At 28.3% G+C, this 17,514-nt stretch overlaps 1 protein-coding gene and 1 long non-coding RNA gene across 2 annotated transcripts in view; both read left to right on the top strand.

The window, feature by feature from the left end:
- Window positions 1-17,514, top strand: part of LOC107173563 (uncharacterized) — a 321,113-nt gene that overhangs the window by 166,924 nt on the left and 136,675 nt on the right. The gene's annotated exons all lie outside the window — the stretch shown is intronic.
- Window positions 7,728-8,732, top strand: LOC149057778 (uncharacterized). The gene is made up of 4 exons (XR_016191228.1): window positions 7,728-8,106; window positions 8,195-8,313; window positions 8,396-8,498; window positions 8,569-8,732. It is a non-coding gene; the product is annotated as an uncharacterized LOC149057778 (long non-coding RNA).

Consider the following 17,514-nt stretch of genomic DNA (forward strand, 5'->3'; position numbering starts at 1 on the left):
AACGCTGCCGGTGCTCATTGTACGATTATAATGTGTTAATAATATTACATTCATTACTACTTAAACTCTCTCTCTCTCTCCCTCACTGTATATATATATTTGTGTATTTGAGGTACTTGTATATGCGTGTTCCTATACAATACTAAGTATTATTCATGTTACGACGCAACAACTTGCTTTATGTTGAGATTATGGCGCGTGCTTATAGTTTGGCTTATAATCCCAATAAAAACATATACGACGCAATAATATTATTATCTCTTCGTGTACTGATGATAGTATTGCACTTGCTACAAATTCGTTTTCAACGACGAATTTCCGTCCCGTCATTTGAACATCGTTCCCCACGTACAATAATTCAAATAAATCGTTTACTGCGATACAAAAACCACCCAAAATCATTGCCCCTCCCCCCCCCCCCATCCTTCGGGCTGTTTATTTTTGTAAACAGTTTCTAACTTTTACTACCAGTATTGAAGCCATTACGTTTATGATCTCCGACTTGTTTAAGTCCTTCACTATTTATTTTATTTCCATCAAATGATTATTTAATTTATAAATTCGAATCCGACTTCACGCTCTAATCGCATTATAACCTATACATAATATAGCTATACATAACTATACTGTACAACAGTATTTCATCGTCTTATACTTTCTGATTCACTCCAATATGTTTATTAAATATTCATGAACATCTTTCATTCAGTTTGATTTTATTCAAATTTAACAGCTTAGTAGGTACATTTAATATTTTATCGAAGTCGGTATGCTGTATAGTTGATTTCGAGTGTACCTCGTTGATGAGAAGGTTACTGCTATGTTTGTTTTATGTTTGAATTCAAGGATAAATCATTGCATACTAACAATATTTTAAGATTAAATAGTTATTCAGCTACTTTATGTCTATAAATATTTTAATGTTTACGGGAAGATTCACCATGCATCCATGCATGAGCATCGCTTTTTTTTTTGAAAAATCAGTTATTCAAAATCTCTTTTTTTTAATATTCAAATATACTTAAAAAGCCATATTAAATTTTTTAAATTTTTTAAATTTTTGTACCACTCGAAAAGTATCCTGTGGTGATACAATCCACTGTTTTTTAAATGAGAACCTCTTTTTTTACTGTAAATTATTTGGTGTTTATAAAATGTTAATTAAAGGATAATATTCCTTAAAAGTGCTTTTAAAAAGTATGAAACATATTTTTTAATACTATTTATTATGGTTAGGTAATTTTTACAAATTATTAATGTTGATAATATATTGATATTAATCTTATTTTAAAATCATCATTGCTTCTATGCCTCCCAAACCTATCATGGATCTATTATTATTATTATTATTATTATTATTATCTATCTATCTATCAGTACACAAAGTTGAATAATTTAAAAACTACTTGTTTGAATTTTGATTCTGTTAGGTCAATATTTTCAAAAAAACAATGTTGTGAACTATAAATACATTCTAAAATGGAGTTCTCATATGACAACTAGAATTTCTAGTGAACAATTTTAAGTATACTAAGTAATACGAAAAATTCAAGAGTTAAAAAAAAAATGGTTTTTGAGTTATTAACCCTTTCACTGCTTACCACTAAAATCTAAAGCACTTGCTGTGTGCTGACTATATTTCATGAATGATTTAAATGGTTTTACTACCCTATAAGGATAGATCTATGCTCAACGAATCAGAAAAAATGTTTGAAAAAAAATTTGGCCCAAAACTTACTAAGTTATAAATAATTATAAAACTCTTAGACAGTGGTTCTCAAAATGCACTTCTTAAATAAATTAAAGTACCAAATCATTAAGACATAAGGTTTTTAATTTTCTTAAGTCGTAAATATATTTTTAACACAATTTAAATTTTTTTAATTGAAAAAAATATAAGTAAAGTATTAACAACTAAACAGCTGAACAGCTATTTGGCAGTTATTTTATTAGGGTACCTATCTATTAGGTATGTGTATGTAAAAAAATAAAATTTAATGCCAAGGTTAGGAAAGAATTTATATGAATTTTTAAGCTTGATGTAATATAAACACTTTCAGTGAAAATTCCTTAATTCTTTATGAAAGCTTCGTAAATGTAATTACATTTTAGTTAGATTAAATGGCTATAAATTATAATAATAGCGTGTATCATAATATTAGTTTATATATATTTATCACATTCGCTTTAAAATATAGTCACGATTGAGCGGACGAATGAGCCAGACACCACATTTTACAATTTTTATTTTAAACATAATATATTATTTATTATTGTTATTATAGATTATTATTATTAGTAGTTTTAGTATAGTGGAACCTCGATTATCGTGGGTAATGATGGGGAGAGGATCACACGGATATATGAAAATCACGGTTAATCGAGACTTTTTATAATGATGCAATTTTTTATTTAATTATAATTAGTAATATACCTACATAATATGCATTCCTACAATAATGATACATCCATAATGTTGTATACAACAAGTTAATTAAGGCCTAAAATATGAAGTTATCAGTCTATTAATAACCAATGCTACGAGTTAAACAAAACACTGTTCAATATTGGGATGTGACACGGCGTAATTTGTAGGCAATATAGGTGCATTATTGTTGTCAAATCGTTTTTGGGTGCCGACCGCTATGAAACGTGTTTAAAAATGAATATAAATATATACATTGTAAGCAATTTACAAAAATACATGTTGTGCAAGTATATGCGTAGTAACTAAATACTCATTATAGACCATAGAGTACAATTCTTTCATTTTTTTTTGGTTCTTAGTTTCTTACCAATAGCGCATTTACAATAGTAACATATATGCTCATCAACGGAAACATTATGAATTTAACATTATTATAATGGGGTATAAATATCTGGAAAATTATCTAGTAATTGAAATATTTTTAAATAAAATGGTAGACAAGTGGGTACGCTCTGCTGTAAAGTAGTTGTTGAGTATGTCATGCAAAGGAAGTGTTATACTTCGAATTCAATAATAAATCATTACACACAAAAAAAAAACAATTCTGGAGAGGGGCGTGTCATACTAGTGTATTTGTATAAAAATCAATCTTTTTAACTAGGTATAAGAAAATTCAATAAAAATCGAAAATATTTCATGACTATATAAGTAGCGTAATTTTTCGGGAAACCCTGTTTTCTCTTCTTTCTTTTTCTTTTTCTTTTTTTTGAGAGAGAGAGAGATAGAATACGTGTGGGGAACATTCTATTACAATTTGTATATTTAAAATTCACTCCTCTCAGAATCTAAAATTAATAAAAACGTATAATGTGTTGATAATAGTATATATTATTTGTTGACAATTTAAAAACAATCACTTTGTTTATAATACAATTGTGTTATTAAAAATATTATGCAACAATATCACCTGTAGTCAAAGTTAAATGTTTATTGCCAATTCAATGATTGTTAAGTATAAACGACATACAAATACAATTTTGATTACACTATTTCTATTACGTATTTCTTACATATAATTACACAAGTTGACATCCTTAAATATATATGTGGTCCTGTTAACTCAAAGATCAGTTGTCTATTAGGTTAATTATTTAGATTTAACAATCGATATTTGGCCAATTTAAAGAAAAGTATGGAACACTGAAAATATTAAAATATATAGTATTTATTTAGAATGTCGACTAAAATATATGGCGATGAACAATTAATATTTATTATGAATAATTAAATCCAATTTTATCATTTTAAAATTTTGTATTATCACGATTCAGTATTTTTTCCGTCTTAATTGTATATACCAAATAAAAATATAGTTTCTTATTAATAGCTTAAAACTTTTCGTTTAGCATTGTATTATCCGGTGCAATGATAACAGTTATCCGTTGTTTACTCAGTATAATCGATCTTGTTTATTTTTATTTGTTTATCTTAGAAACAGTTTAAATACATTTTACTCGGTTCGTGTGTACAAGACCGTGACTGTTTATTTTTTTATTCAGACATCGCACAATGGATTTTTCAATGCCGTCTCGAAACTTGTAATATTCTCATCCCATCGTGAATAATATGAAATAAGACATTTTGGAAGAGACACTATTATAGAATCCATTTTTTTTATTTATTCATGAAACCTAATTTTATATTAAACATTGTGTGTATTCGATAAAACTAGAAAGGTATTCTATCTAGAAAATTTTCTGTTTTCTTCTGTTCTTTATCTTGTAAAATCCGTAGAACTAAATTCCAATTTAGCGTTTTTATCATTTTGCCGTTTTTATTTGTTAATTATAACAATTTATTGTGAACTAGGTAAATTACAATTTTAAACAGACTTGGTTTATTGTTGCCCTAAAATTAATGCTGAGTGATTTTGTGGACAAACACAGGTTATTGTTATAATAAGTACTAGCAGGTTATCACTTTTTGAAATTTTATTGAACGTTTAATTTATAGCATTTATTATTGAAGTCGATTAGACTAGTCTTAAGGGTTGGTTATCCACTTCATTATTTTGCAGTTTAGTTCTATTGCTATCTATTTTCTGTTTGGTACATTATTTTATACTCTATATATGTATAGACTATATATATATTATATACGGTATAATACATACCGATATGAGTATCATTAAATAAAAATATAATGATATTAAGTATAATTAAATAGTTTACATTTATTTAACGTCTTCAAAACAGTGACTTGTAGTGAAATTATATTTAAATTTTCATAAAATATAAATTATATTTGAACGTATCCGCGAGAATTATACTTGCATTTAATTTATCGTTGAAATTAGGTATCCGTTTTATCAAATATCCAAAACACGATCTCAAATTCAGAAGTTATCTACATAGTATTGATAATATCGCATATAATGATATAACATAAAATAAACCAAATATAAACGTCGTAAAAACATTAAATTTGGTATTTTATTATTTTTCAAAAAATAAAAAATAATATACATATATAATTTATAACCAGATACCTAGGCAGATATAATCTAAATTGTTTAAATTAATGAGCATTAAATATCCTTCTGATTTTAACAATGACATCGTAGAGAATGCAAATAATAATTAATTACAGTTTTATATTGAGGATTGCTTGTGTAAGAAACTTTAATTAAATGAAACGCCATCACCCACACACATCACACACACATATTTATATATATAAAGAATAAAAAATAAATTCCCTCTGTTGGATTTAATTTATTTAAAGCTTCATTTTATTACGTAAATATTTTAAATATATTTTATTAAAAATATCGATGATAGGCAATATTTTTTTCGTGACTGTTCTTGTTTAATATACACAATATGTACGTATGAGTATAATGCGTTGTATTTTACTATTTAGTTTTGAATGCTTAACTTTGATCTTTGAATTATAAATATAATAGTCGGTTCCCTATCTTGTTTAAAACATACACTCTTTGTTATTATTTATAGTTCTGCTAATTAAATTAGTAATATTATATAACTACGATTGGCCCTCTAGCCTAACACTGAATAAATTAAATAAATTAAAAAAGCCATAATATAATATTTTATATACAATTACAATATAGATATCAGATATGTTTTTGCTTAACATTCTTACCACTATTATGTGTTTTTCCTCTTCATAAATACGAGAAATAATTTTTTTAGTAGGATGTGTTCACACACGTTTTGTTTGCGTACTTTCGGAAGTCAATATGGTTGTAAAAAATATGATGTGTCCTGTATCCTGTAAAATCCGATAACGAACGATTTACATCTGTAGAGTGCCTTTTTCAGTACTACGTTTATCTGAATAGCTGGTATCAACGTCGTTTTATATATGCAAACAGTTATCTTACTTAGGCTTTAATATTTTTGGTACCATATCGAGATATACATATATGCGCGTAGGTATAGTACATAATGTTGACCGAATCTATTAAACGGCCGCGTAGAGAAAAGAATGATGTTACGCATATATTTGCCAGTAAATGTGATACAGTGCAAAAATAGCGAGCTAACCTAACCTATACACTACTATTCCTATGTTGAAAATCTAGTCATCGAGCAACATTCAAATGTTTTTTTTTTCTATTATTATTATTATTTATACTATGCTTATTGTTCAGCTCTTGCAATCAAATATTAAATGATATTATTACCATGCATTATTTGGTTTTTGAATTGATCAGAAATAAAATAAAATAATAAGTATAGCAGTTATACAGAGGTGTATGAGAGTTAAATCCTAAATAACTTATCATCAATATAGCGCGATCGTGGTCACCATTCGTTTTGCGAACAATAGCGACTATCTCAGGTTTTTTATTATGCTATTTAGCGGTACAAGACAACCGTAACCACCCTCTGTGTAATACGTATTGCATCCCAGAGGTGAAACAACGATGCAGTGAGAGGACAGAGTCCGAGGAACGGTAGAAATCTACGAGAAAAATAAAATATATACGAGCGGGTCAATGAGCATTATTTGTACTACTTCGCAAATAATCTTATTGCACGCTGCCCCCGGAGAGACGCCCACCAAGAAAGTCAAAGAAAAAAAAAACTGCCTCTGATCGAGAAAACAATGTTTAAATTACTTTTTTAAAACCAACATAAATATGGTTATATTCTATCAACGTGGCACACTGAGCTCATTCTCACACATGTCCAAACTACATATACTTTAGTATAATACTATATATAAGTACTAAGTATAATATTTAACTAATTTCTATAGTAGGTATACAATAATGAGTCACCCTAAGGGTCCGTTTCACAATCATAGTTTAAACTTCGGTTGAAGTTTAAACCTGGTTCAAATCAAAATGGGCGTATTACATTATCCTAACCGTGGTTTAAACTGAAGTTAACTTGAACCACTGATTTCAGCGAGTTAACCGGGGATCAACGTTGATCTGCAATTTGATTAGCTGCCAATTAATGCAATTTATTCATTAATGGTGATAACGAGGAATTCTGTTATCTAATTAATTTCGTTTATTTTTATTTGTACTTGCCACTTTGCTGTAACTACATTATTTTAGCTGTCCTACTTTTTAACTTTTGTAAAATTACGATGGATAACAAAAGAAAAATAACCCTAAATTTCACCAACCAAGAATAATAGATGCTGCTTCTACCGGTTTCAAAACATAAAAACATACTTGAATGCAAAATTACCGACAACATACAGAACAGGTATAGGTACCCTACAAAATTTTATGAAGTACAACTGCCATGATTATTTTGTACAGTCTACTAGTTATTTAAACATACTCACATATTCAAGTATAAATGTCAATAAAAAGATAAACTTAGTATTTGAATTTTCTTATATTGAAACATGTTTTATTTTCAAATTTTTTTTGTTTGAGGTACATTTCTTCATATTTTGCTTATTTGGCTAAACAATAAATAGATAGTTGGAATTAGCACAGTCATAGTTTATGCTAGTAATATTTGAACATTTTGAAGATATATTTTATTTTATCAGTGTGCACACAATCATGATTGTACCGATTTTTTATATATTTTTTTATTAATATATTAATTTCACTTTTTACTTTAGTGTTTTCTACCTATTTAGAAACTGGATATGCTTTTTGTTTTAGAAAATTGTCAATAATTGGTCTACATAATGAGGTACCAATATAGTTTTTAAAAATTCAAAATTCAGTTTAATGTAATTTAAGATAAATCATTAGGTATAATAAGACGTAAATAAAATATTTCATTTGGTAGATATAGTAACTGATAAAAAAATCAAATTGGACACGAGATTTCACTTTCAGAAATTTGCGAAAATAATATAACTACGTACCTAGGAATTATACTATTGTTGTCTTTCCTAGAAAAAAAATGATACCGGGAATTTTTTTTAAAACGAATTCAATAGGAATTATGCGGGGGATGTTTTGAGCACTGCATTAGTGCTAAAAAAAACAAATTTTCTAATTTAAACAGAAGAGTACTGAAGATAGTTGGAGACGAAAAAGCAGGCTTAAGAGCTAGGTATTGGAGGTGGAACGTATGTTGAAGTGAACTTTGATGAAAATGAGAAGACTGTTTGTGCAATACTAAGCGACAAACGTCTTGGACGACAGAGTCCTCAGTACGATGGCAATAATGGTAAGTAATATATATTTAAAAAAATAATACAATTTTGCTCATAATACGCTGCTTTAGGTAACATTCTGTTTTTTCATGTTTATGTTAGCACAATGCAGTAGGTCATTGGAAAATTTAGTCACTCTACTTTAGCACCTATAAATAATGAAATGGTAGAAGAAGATGTGTACGATGCTGGCGAGGATGTTACGAATGATGTATTTAATGGTAAATTAGTGCTTTTATAATATTCAAACAATATTTGTAATCGAATAAATAATTTTATGTGTTATTTTCTGTTTGGTTGTAGACACTGTACTAGCAGAAGAAAAAAGAGGAAATTACTAAGTGGTCAGGTAATACAACATCTTTGCTTTGGACAAAATGCAAAGAGTGTTTAACTCAGAATGAAGGTAAGTGAAAAATCGATATTAAGTCATACATGAATAATAATAATAAAAATATTTTATACTGTATCTTCAGGGCTGATATTAAGTACTGTAATGGAACAATGACCAAATGTCATCATGGGCATCTGGGAAAGCAGACTTTGCTAAAATGCAAGAGCAATCAGTATATGACCTAAATGCGTTAAAAATTAAAATTATAAAGATGAGAGTGAGGCTCGGGTGGCAAGGGAGGATAGATTAGGCCGATTCCAAGAAAAAGAGGCGTAGCTTCGTATTGACATTGTACAAATGGAAAAAACGCTTTTGGAAAAAAAGTTAAAATATAATTAAACCTTAGGTACTATAAATAATGCAACTTATTGACTATACATAATTTAAACTTGCACGGTACCTAAATAATTTTTTAATGCATTTGTTACTATTATTAGTATGATATTTGTTTATTGTATAGTATTATTCTAATATTTGTTAATTGTATATAATAGTTCAACTGTTATATATTAAGGGACTGTTTGTATAGTATGTTCTGTTTGTATTGTGTTGACAGTCAAATTTATTCAAATTAATGTACATGTGATAACATATAATATGCACATATTATACATTATATAGATTATGTTTTGTTTGATTAAAATTATTATTATGCTTGTGTATATTTTGTTATAATTTTGCAAATCACATATGCATTATATTTTTATGCCAATTTCTTAGTATACTGGCTTAAGTGTACACATAGATTATTTATATATTGTAAGAGTTAATTAAAAATATTACATTTTTGTACAATTTATGGCTGATGAATTTTTATTTTAATCAAGCTTTGGAGATGTGACTGAAGTCAAATTCGACTAGAACCATTTGCAAATGGTATTATTATTATCATAATGTATACTACGAATAGAGAATACGTGTATACATTTTTTTTGTTTCACTTATTGTGTCTTAATCTAAAAATCGTTATTGATAACTTTGATATGGTAATTAAGATCAAGATATTGGTACAAATAATGCGTTATTAGTTGATAGCTAGACTTGCAGTTACACAATGATATTCAATTAAAATAACGCGAATAAATCAACAGTTCTGTTAAGCATAGAAAACAACAGAATTTTCAATTAATTTTATTTTGTTTTGTTGATTTACAACGTAGGCATTTAAGTATTAGACTTTTATCCTTATTCCTTAGTATTTCAAGTAGAATAACTCTGGAAGTTTTCGTTCGAATTTTGATTGCAATATGTCAAAATTTTCAGAAAAATTATCTGAATCACATTTTGCTTTAAAACATATAGGTTGTCATTTGAAAAACCAAAGTTGGTATCGCTACAGGATACTCCTTAAAAGTTGTGAAAAATCTAAGTACTCAAAAATATCGCCTTTAACTACACTTAAATATTCCAAAAATCAAAATTTGAATATATGCATAATTTAAGCATAAAAATGGGGCGAGCATGCTTAAAAAATCTTCCTGTATATGGTACTTATATTGTACTATATATTTTTTTTTATTAAGTGTAGGAAATAATTAAATTTAAGTCCTTTGGATTAAAAATTAGGGGCTCCGCATCAGATTTTTGGCAAACAGAAATAAATTCATTTTTATTTTAAAAAAATATACAGAGAAAAAATCTTCATAATGTTTATGCATTTGTCAATAAACCATCGCATATGCATTTGTTAATGTTGATGAAAATTGTCAGATTGGATACTATTTTCTTCTCTCCATCTCTTTTTATTTGTTTAATAAATATATATCTTTGCTATATGCTTTGCTGTATATTTCTGTACTAAATAGTAACATGGTATTTTTACTGCCTTAAGTATGTATACCTATCCAGTTCATTAAGTTTCCAGTAAAGTCACGGTGACAGTTTCTCCGAACTCAATATCCAATCTTAAACTTGCTGAAACGTATGTATGTTCGATATTTATTTTTCTTACTCAGAATTTTTTTTAACACGATTTTCATTCCAATGACTGTATTTTATGTCCCTATGCAATTAATTTTCTAGAGTTCTGAGTTATTGACAAAGTTATATCTAAATTGTTTCTTGGAAATTATTAACGATTAATATTAATGACTGAGCCGAATAATTGAGTTTATTTCAGTGGTTGTTACTGTATGTTATTCATTTTGTTGTTTGGGTGAAGAGATTTAAACTTTTAATTTTTATTGTTTGCAACAAAATATTTTAATACTATAATTTTTTAAGAAGTCGTAGATTGTAATATTAACCATCATAATATTTGTATTCGTGCAATTTGAATCTATAGTTATTTATAACTTTATTGTAACTTAGGTATTGTATACTAACATATGTAGGTACAATATATCAAAACACAATAGACGGTTTAGTTAATATCCTTACATACATTTTTCGTTAACTCATCTGTTTAAAGCGTTACTAATTAGTTGTTATGTATATTTATTTAGGTAAGTATTCATATCGCACTATGGATCTTGTTTGATAATCGAATACATTCGTGTAATCATATTGGCAGATTAAGTCGCTATCAGTCGACAGTCCCTTATTGTTATTAGACTTCCCTTTGTAGAAATTTCTATTCGTTTAACCAATGCTTAGGTTAACGTTAACCTAACGATTGAGATCCAAATTTAGGGTATTAGGTGGGTTAATTGCGTTCGATTAGGAGGAACGATTATTATGATATGATAATATTTAAATTGAATGTTCCATTGTTGTCTAAATTTATGTTGTTTATGGGTCTATTAAATTGTCCTAAAACATGGCATCTTACTTTATATAAACACTGATATATATATATTATACTATATACTATAGTAATTTATATATACAATATAAACCCTTTAACTGTTTTAGCGTGGCAGTGGTTGTATTCTTATTGTCTTCGCCATCAGCAATGTATTTTCCACAGAGATAGTTTTAATCACCTTAAAATCGAGACAATGCCGTACTGCTCGGCTTACATTTGAAACATATATTACTGGGTATGTTTGGATTATGAGTGTGTTTGTGTGTTTCGTACACATATATATTATATTCACTTGTAACTATGGTTATGGGTGCAGATTACTTTATTTAATTGTTTCCCGTAAACGAATCGATTGTCTTTCGAATAGTGGTATATATTTATAGGCACGCTTTACTTCCGCTCTTTATTATATCACTAGGTATATTGATAATGTCTCGTTGTCGTACAATATTGTACGATGCGACGACGATCGTATTTTAGTAGTATTTAGTACGTATTATATTAACTTTGTTATGTGATACACCGATAATTATTCTCCACAAATGTGTTAAACTCGTATGTTGTCGTGGTTTGGAAATTGAAAATGCCAAAACAGTCTTATATGTCATTGTGACGTTTATTTAGTACGTTCGTATATAAAAACCTCGAGGTTGTAACCGGTGTAGTATTATACGTACCTAACTATTTTACCTAAATATATTACACATAATGCATGTAGTGTGTATGTGTAACGACGTTGAAATGATGAATTATTATAAAAAACAGCTGTAGTTATATGGAAGAACTTAGTTCGACATTTGTTGTTGTTTGTGTGCGCGTTTTTTCGACTTGGTGATACGACAGGACTACTCCACAAACTTATAAACATCTGTTTCCCCTGATTAGCGGAATAAATTATGAGGTATAAAATCAAATAGCTGATTTGATTTAAAAATTTATTTGACTATCTGACATTAAAAAAAAACGGTTTAGCGTTTAACGAAAAAAAAAAAAAAATGTTAAAATGTATTTAAAATTTTATGGATTTGTTAGACTGACAGTATGATGATTTAGCTTAAGAATACATGATGTGTATTTTAGATCTTTGATAATTTTTTACACCAAGTAAAAATTATATCATAACATTTTTATTAAGTTAGGTAACGGTTATATAATGATACCAGACGTGACGAGCAACTGATCTGACGTGTCTTAATAATAATAATAATAGTGATAATAACAACTGATACAAAATAACATAACCTATAAGTAATATTATATTTCCATTCATATTTCATAATGTTATAAATAAAAAAGTATTGGTAACTTTATTCCAATCTTATTTTGTACTATGAGCTGCTATACTTTTTAACTTAATTTCAAATAAGAAATTCGATGTGGGTTTGGTAATAATTATGTTATAACATTTTGTATTTCAGTTTATTCTAATATTTTATGTTATATTGCATATACACTATACAGGTTCTAGCCATTAATTCATATGTGCTGTGAGCCTGTGACTGAGATTCGAATGATTGCTGATGCGTGTGCTTTATGGATGTGAGTGTGCTGTGCTATAGCTAGTGTATTATTATACTGAGTGAAAAATAACACGATTACACATTTTTTCCATTAACCACTGTAGCTTACAAATGTTTTTTGATGCGTTCCTATCGATTAAAGGAAATATTGTGGACTGTGTTTTGTTCTCTATTATTCGGTTGCGCTGGTGAGTGTGTTTACAAAAAGTATGTGAACAAGATCTAGAAAGATATCCACTGAGAAAAAGTGTAGAAGTGTGCATTTTGGGTGACGTTTGCAGGGATTGTGAAATCACTAAAAGGATTATTTGTTTCCTTCAATTGATGGAAAGTCCTACATTTCGAGATTGACCCCGCCTCGGGTGATAGTTTAGTGCGATTATGCATGACCGTTTGTATTAACATATTTTAACAGAATTATAAAATAATTATACCCAGATATTAAACTTAAATAATAAGTTATTTTCTGTTGATAACTCTGTTTGATTGATTTGTGGTAACTTAAAAACAATTAAATAAATAGTGACAATCAATATAGCATATTCAAACATTAATAAATAACATTGTTAAACTTTGAGAAAGTTAATTATGCATATAATCCTGACCGATTTATGTATAAATTTACAACTCCATAATAAAATGTTAATTGTTTTACACAATTATACTCGTGACGATGAAAAAGTTTGATGTTTCTCAGTTTCATGTTTATATATTTCATGTGGAATTTTTTTTTTTTTTTGTGTTCAAAAAGGTAAAGATACTTTTTCTGGTAGAAAAATGCTTTTCCGAGTATCAACTTCTAGGGTGGCTTCTGTTAGAAACTTGGATATGGTTAGTATTCCGATGAATCAAAAACAGACATTTTCCAGTATTTTCAAAATCATCAGGAGGAATGAGTGTTTGTGAAAATTGTTATGTAATTATTAAAATGGGTTTTTTATTTTAAAATTCAGACTATTTTCGCTCATAATACTATATTTCGTATTTACAATGATTTATCATTGAATTCAATTTCAAAACATTCATTACTAGGTATTCAACTGTGTAGCCCCATACATTTATTTTATGAGTTTAAAGCAGAGTGGTTACTTACTTGATGCTTTTTTTTTCATTAAAAAGGTTGAATTTAATGAATTCGTAATAATAATTAATTGTACAATTGTGCAACCATTTTATATTTTATATAACATTTTTTAGGAAATAAGTCGTGAATTTGATTTATAGCTTAGTTCCATAATTGAGAAAATCGAGTTTGTATTTGATATGATACAATTTGTTGGATGACGATGGTTTTAAAGTTGTTCATAATAAAAATTTGGTGAAATATATAAAAGCATGTAATTTAAGATTTGTGCATTGTGTATGTGATTTTCAATGTACTGTTTGAATAAACACTCACAGATGTATGTTGAAATGTGTGGATTAACCCTGTATTAGCCTCAGCTAGGACCAGGGCGAACCTGACACGACCACAGAGGTCTGCTGCTCTAAGGCTTGCCGGACGGTATCGGATGAGGCTTCACTGTTGCTAGCCGCTATGCCTTCTCCTAGGCCAGGATAGGCTTAGAATTAAGGTCCGGTCGCACGCTCTAGCGGTTTCTGAAGATCCACCTCTCCCTTCCAAAGACGCCATCAAGAAGAAAGGAAAGGAGGATAACGATCGCTCAGTGGAAAGTTAAAAAGTCACATTAAATAGTCGCATTACTTAACGTATCGTATATTTTTATATACATATATTTTATTTTATGTAATAAATGATGTCGACGTAATGCGCAAGCAGTTTCGGCAGCGTTGTCGATATCACGAAAAAAAAAGATGTAGGTATGTTGAAATTTAGAAACCCAAAGGAATAGATAAATTAGTTTGGTTGTGTGAACTTTTAAAACATAATATATTTCTTAGTGTAAAATATGTAAATCGGTAGAATATACGTTAGGTGAGCAAATATAAACGTTTGAAATGGTGATGATTAACGTTTGTGAAATCGATGAAAGGGTGTCTATTAGGAGGATCACTAGACACTCATATTGATTTCTCATAAATATTGTTTAATATTTTATGTAATATGTTTTATGACAAAAATGTTCTACTAAATTTATATCATATTATATTATATTAATTAATATTATTAATAACTATTTACATAGAAAATTTAAGTCTATGTCCCTGATTTTTCGTTCCATAACTTACGTACCTACTTAAGTCGTAGGCAAAATTTGGAAAAATCAAAATTAGTTCGGATATGAAGAGAACCAAACAAATCTTTGTATTAAAAATCTTTGTCCTATTAATTGTCAGATGAGAATTATGTACAGTTTGAACTGTGAGATTTATGATTTCCAAATAAATCGGGTTTATAATATTCGTGGAAAAGCATTTGAGTGTAAGAAATAACGTGCTAAATCCTCATTAATGATAAAACAGAAAATTTCTTTACCCTTAAATGTTTTCCTTGACCGAATGTATGTGGAGAAACACCGTCGACAACAATATAAAGTTGTGCATAAAGTATGTATAAGATATTATCGATTGGTTCACCAAAATGTCGATTGTTGATCATCAAGACAGATAATGATGTTCATTGACTTTGATTTTCGTGCCTTTGGGAATGAATCAATTACTCCATCCAATAATTATAACTTATATTACGATTTGCTATTCATATAAATGTATATTTTATATATAATGCGAATGCGAGAAATGTATAGTTCATCATGGAGTGATTTTTTTCTCTCAATTTCGTGTTTTTTTATGGTGAAGAATAAATGTAGCCCGAGTTTAATATCATGATTAAAAATTAATAGAAACAATTTTTGATATTTTAATGCAAGTACTTCCACGATAGCTAAAAGTTTATAAACATCCTCAAAATTGTGTACATTTTAATTTGATTTTTAATTTTTTATATACTTTTGATTATAAAACATATTCTAAAAAAAAAAAACTACTTAAAACAATAATTATGAATTAATATGCTCACAGTTGATATTTTTGGGATTTCGTTACAAAAATTTAATACCAAACTTAACCTACTTGATATGCTAAACATCCAGTTTATGTGTTGTGTAAGTTCCTCCTATTGTTCAAGTACGTTACATTGGATTTACTTATACCAATTTTTTATATCGCTCAATTGATTGAAACTGACATTCGATTTGATTGTATATTTTTTAGAAAAAATCTTGGTCTCCAATTGCATTAGATATGGATATTACAATTATAAATTTTTTGAAATTACTGTTTTCATTCTAAGTATTTCAGTCTATCCGTTTAATGTACTCGTTTTCAAAATCTAATACTAGCTGATATTTTAAAAAACATGTATAATTATCGTTGTATGGCGTTGTCCAATCAGATGTTTTTGATTATTAATTAAATATGTTGGGATTACATAATCTACAAGTATTTGAAGATCTATCCGTTTGCATAAATAAGTCGATAAAAGTGTAATATAAAATGTTATAACGATTTGATATAATTATTCATTGTTACATAGAACGTAATGAGTAGGTATAGCACAGTCAGTTTTCGGGAGGAAAAAATGCTTTAGTCCCGTAGTTGATATAATATTTAAATTATGTAGCACTTTTTTTTTATTGCTCATTCGCTACACTAATATTTATGGATTGCACATAAATACTCAGTATATAAAATTAGTTTTCCAAACTACTTTTTTAAATATTTTATATAGGTAGCTAGTAGGCACGAGTTGACACCTAAGTAATAATATACTATATTAAATTATATCCCACACAAATGCAGATATACACCATATTTACAACAGAAATGTGGATAAAATAATACTCGTCTCCAAATAATAATATTTATGCAGTATTTTGTAAAGTGGTATAGATTGAAAACGTTCTTAAAAATTAGTAATGGAATTCTTCATCTTCGACAATCAAACTAGGTTAGTTGAATTAGACAGTCTGCCGTTTGTTTTTTTAATTTTTATAATTTAACAATTAATTATGATCGTGTTCTCTTTGTTTGCACTTGGTGTGGTAGTGGTGGTAATGACGTTTTCGGATGGTTGTATGACGTAGAATCTTCAGTATATGATATTCATTTAATGGTTTTATTACAATCATCATGGATATCCTCATGAATACTTTTGGACCATATAATATAAAACAATATGTTGTGTATAATTTAATGCTTGGATAAGAAATGGGAAATGGGAATTCCCAATACCACGATACATGCGCGTTATTTACTCCCCCTAAAATTAATTATAATTACGTCAAATGATAAATATCGGTTGATACTTTATAACATGTGTTAGGCGATATCCATACAAATATTATGCGTTTTGGCGTTTTATCATTTGACCACGATCTTTCGTGTAGTAGATGTGATATTATTGTAGAATGTTTTTTGGTGAATAAGAGGGTGTTGGAATCTGATGGAAGTGGAGTGGTAACTGTCAACGCCACAACTTCTGTATGCCATCTACTAGTACCCTCCAGAGAGGTGATGGTATTACTCTGATTGATGCATGTAAACATATAGCCTCTTTTCGTATATCATCCCCACCCCCTATAAAAGTCGAGCAATTATTCGTGAAATTCTATACTCGGAAAATCACTTTTAATATCTCTTCAGTATATATTCCTTCTAGTAGCCCCTCTACCATTTACGGATCACACATATCTATTCAATCTATAGCCTTAGCTAACACTAACTATACATTCGTTTTTGTGGTGACTATAACCTACCGTATAGTCATCTACACTAAATCACTGTCTTCCCGATTCATTTT

This window comes from Diuraphis noxia, unplaced genomic scaffold, assembly GCF_037042655.1.
Source record: "Diuraphis noxia isolate RWA-SAM2 unplaced genomic scaffold, SU_Dnox_SAM2 contig0003, whole genome shotgun sequence".
NCBI lineage: Eukaryota > Metazoa > Arthropoda > Insecta > Hemiptera > Aphididae > Diuraphis > Diuraphis noxia.